General features: G+C 29.8%; 2 protein-coding genes across 10 annotated transcripts in view; one reads left to right on the top strand and one right to left on the bottom strand.

Annotated features, from left to right (window-relative positions):
• LOC126907994 (AF4/FMR2 family member lilli-like) overlaps nt 1-4,377 on the bottom strand; it is a 123,922-nt gene that overhangs the window by 48,645 nt on the left and 70,900 nt on the right. The gene's annotated exons all lie outside the window — the stretch shown is intronic.
• LOC126908464 (alpha-tocopherol transfer protein-like) overlaps nt 1-4,377 on the top strand; it is a 19,261-nt gene that overhangs the window by 9,119 nt on the left and 5,765 nt on the right. Inside the window, exon 1 of one of the 3 annotated variants that reach the window (XM_050690620.1) lies at nt 1,072-1,263. The exons of the other annotated variants lie outside the window; for them this stretch is intronic. The gene's annotated coding sequence lies outside the window, so the exon portion shown is untranslated. Of the gene's footprint in view, nt 1-1,071; nt 1,264-4,377 lie in introns of those variants that run through there. 3 annotated transcript variants of the gene reach the window in all.

Genomic DNA, 4,377 nt, shown 5'->3' with positions numbered 1-4,377 from the left:
AAAAAAAAAAAACTATATCATAATTGAAAATTATAAGAAGAGTAAATATTTCAGTGATTTTACAATTTTAACGAGTTCCAAAACCATGAGTTACCATTTGTCACTCAAGTTTATAAATAAATATAAAACGTTTTTAATTTTAAATGTACCTTTTAAAATTCACCTTTTTTTTCTAGTAGCGTTTCATAATTGCGGAAATAACATTCAAAAACCGGTCTAACATTTCGTTGAATATTAATCAGACTTTTAGAGGTTATATTGGGTTACTTTTTTGGTTTGATAACCTATTATTAGAAGTTTGCATAAAATTTTGAATTTAAATTACATTTTAACTAGAAAATGATTTTGCAATAAACGTTAATGTTAAAAGGTATTCAGTATATTACCCCTATGTCCTCGAGAGTATACCAGAAATTAAGATAAAGAATAAAAGGTTATATTCATTCGAAATTTTTATTGCACCATAGCACTCAATGTGCATGTTAGATTAGACGTTAAATGCACTTGAACAATGCAAACTTCTGGACTTTCTAATCGTCGTCTACAAATTATGGCAATTTTATAAAGATTCTCAATTGCTTTCACTTAAGTGTTTATAACATTTTTCTCTGATAATTACAATATTAAACGATCATCGGCAGGCGTTTTACGAAACGTTAACATTTCACCGGAGAGTTTACATTGCGCGTGTCAGCGCCGCGTTGATAGTCGTTAAAGCCGAATGTTATTACAACATAATTCAATAAACGATAAGATTTCTGCGGAACTGACAACCTCTTTACCATCATCAAGTGAAGATAAAACTCGATGTATTAATTCCACTTAGAAAATCCGCCAAACAATATAATATAAATAACCGAGAAGAAATGTGTTTTCATTACGATATTGTGAGTCGACATGATCGCAAAGAAAGTTTCAGTGCGTTGGCTGGTATAATCAATTGCACTAGGTCGTATTATTAATTGTTAAAGTTTGCGAGTATATCAATCATTCATTTGAACTATAATATAGAATGCATAAATAGCATCTATACATGTTGTAAATGCTAATACATCAGTAGTCATACCGTGCGCTATTGGAACAAGTCCAACACGTTTTAATTCAATTATTACCAAAGTGGTTTCTAAATAACGCTGAGCCGACACTAGTTTATTGTTATTGTAGTTCGATTCACATTTACTCCGAATTAATCCGAACAAGGTTGAACTCCGATTCGACTTTTGGATCGCCATGCCAAACGTTTGTTTTGCGTGTAAGACAAAGGTACTGAAGTAGATCCGAATAGGTTCTAATCCTCAGGGTCATGCGATCCCAGAACGTGATAAAAATCTTAATAGAAAATATCTATTTTTAGTAAATGCGCATTTTTCTATTCGCACGAGCTCCATGAAAAATTAAAAAAATCCTTTTGAATTATTTTACTATTCTACACGCAGGTTATGTAAAATCAGTAAGTAATACAAAATAAAAATAACAGCCTTTCCTAGAAATTTAACAAAACCGTCCAAAACGAAATTTACATATTATTGTGATCATTGATTCGCTGTCAGTGAAAAACATTCAACCAGAATACTTGCAAGTTGTGCGTGGGAAACTCGTAAGCTTCTAAAGCTCCTCTTGATTCTCGGTATTTTATACATACGAGTAATATATATATATATATCATTGATAAGGAGACTTATAGATTTAGAAATAAATTATTTTCTTTTGTAATATCACACTCAAATACAGAACGTAATTCTTGATAATTTTACTTTGGTCTACACAAATTCTTTTCAAACCTGATACAAAGCAGAGCATTATAACTTTGCATAGACTCGAACACGCATTAATTAAAATAAATATTGCAATATGTAACGACATTTATAATTAACAATTGAACATTAGTCATATTTACGAACGTATCAATAAAAATTAACAAACAGAACTATAAAAATACAAATTCGCCACCACAAGCAACAATTAATAACACCATTAATCAACAAGAATTCGCAACAGTATAATTGTAACAACTTGATAGCATTCCTTTTGGTTATATTTCATTACTGGTCTTCTACAGCAAAACATCTAACCAGAGCGCCTCAATTCGTTAATCGTTTTTTCCGCTAATATTCGCGATGACACCACACACCATTGTTGAGTCTTTAAAGCAGAAATCAGAATACGCAAATAAAATAACTGCGGAAAAATGTGAGGGTTAACGACATTGACAAAAATACACTAGTGTCTTACGTACATCTAGAGGGTCACCGACTTAGAAAATTATTGTATTATTGTTGCAATCGATTTTGATATGTAATTTTTTTTTCACTGACATAAATTAACTATTAATTTGAATATTTATGATGGAGATTCGTTGTCATGTCCACAATAGAAGACAATACAACCTAATATTATAAGTCAAAATGTCACTCGTTATCCTAATTAAATATTTTACTTTATTGTTGTCATTAAAATGAATATCTTATGTTACAAGTGAAAAACATTTCAAGTAAGTTCATTACTCACACATTTATAATGACTACTTTCGAAACTATGGTATTATTCATTTTTTTCTTTTTAAGGGAGGGATATTCATAAGAAAAATTTAATGACTACCTCCAAACAAAACATTTTTTTTTTTTGACTCCGTGCAATTATTTTTGTTGTTGAAAAAAAATAACTCCTTCGTTCACCTTAACTACGATTATCATAACACTTTTGTATTTTTAAAATTTTATAAAAATTGCCACAGTAAATTTTGCATAAAACATGTCTTCTTCTTCCTTCGAGGCTTTTATAGGTCATTTAGGTCCATTGCCGCAACGGCAAGTGGTTGTTGCGGTAATCGGTCCCTGTCTCTCGCCAATTCTTCCCCATTATCTACTACGAGTTTTTTTAAGTCCTTGAACACTCTATTCTTCCATCTTTTTCTAGGACGTCCCCTAGGTCTCTTTGTGTCTGGTCTCCAATTCGTCACCTATCCAATTATACCCTACAATTACTACACGTGTCCGGCCCAGCTCAATCTACTACTTTTTAGAACTCCGATGATATTTTCTTCTCCGACATGTAGAAATTATAAATTCAATGACCCTTAAAAAAATATCTTAAATTTAAAAATATACGATTCGATTATTTCTTAGGAGGCCATTCGACTTCAAATCTACCTATGTAAAAAAAAGTGTATTTGCTAAATGATAATGTATAAGTCTGACACCCTTTGCCGAGTGGATCAAAAACACTTTTTTTTTTAACTATCTTGAATTTTTAATCATTCATTTCTTATGAACCTCTCAAAAATGCTAATTTTGTTTTAAGATGCTTTTTTAACAAACAAAAACAACTTTCCAGGAAAAAATAAAATGTACTAATCAACTAATTTAAATTAATATTCTCTTAATTGTACTAATAATCATATATTCAAATTGTTTCATTTTCTTCACATGATTTATTTCGAGACAACTTTCTTTTGAAATAATCAACATTGTACCAACGTTTACATTCTTATTGAGTCTGAGCATAACTAGATGAAATTAAATCCGTTTTATTATAATATGGTGAATGGCTAGTTGCATAATATATTACTGAAGAGAAGTTTACAAGTCTTGTATGATGTCTTTTAATAGAATTTCTGTACAACCTATACAAGATATATCTAATAATAAACAACACGAGTAATTTAACCGAATTCGACGGGTGCAATAAATAAATCCCACCCACAAAATAGAACCCTTTCTACAATGAATACAATACCACCAATATACATTTGTTCGTTAGTGACAAACATTAATTAACATATGATATACAACTAATCAATTTCATATGAGAAGTACAAATGAGACAATGACAAAGATACTTTCCTACGATATTTATCATAATAACAAATAAATATTTAATTATTTCAATTCTCTTCTCTTATTAAAATTTCACTTCTGTTATAGCTTTTAACTTTCAGTTGTCGTCTCACTTTTGGTATTATTAAAAATAATTTTTAATGTAATTAGAATGAAATGAAATAAATGTAAACCAATGGGGTGGTAATTGTAAATATTTCTCTTGAAATATTTAACAGGTTTTAATTTAAGTTCTAGTTCTTTTATTTTTTGCTATCATATTAAATGTAAAAAAACCCAGCACAGGGGGGTCGCGGCACAGTGGTGACGTGACATAGTTGGATCAAGTATAATGATATCTGATAGTGATTAAAATCACTATCAAAAATAAACGCTTCGATGCAAATCTTTAGATAGTGTTTAATTTTAAAAAAATTGGTGTTTTATTCCAAAAGCTACTTGATCTGCTGGTTCCTTATTAATATCTCGATTAAGATAAAGTATGTCGAATGAAAAAGGGTTTATTAAAAAATATTATTTCTCATAAAAAAATTGTGTGGAT

The sequence above is a fragment of the Daktulosphaira vitifoliae genome, unplaced genomic scaffold (genome assembly GCF_025091365.1).
Source record: "Daktulosphaira vitifoliae isolate Bord-2020 unplaced genomic scaffold, ASM2509136v1 Scaffold_1, whole genome shotgun sequence".
Classification (NCBI taxonomy): Eukaryota; Metazoa; Arthropoda; class Insecta; order Hemiptera; family Phylloxeridae; genus Daktulosphaira; species Daktulosphaira vitifoliae.
The sequence above is the reverse complement of the archived record's forward strand: the minus strand, read 5'-3'. Positions and strand labels throughout refer to the sequence as shown.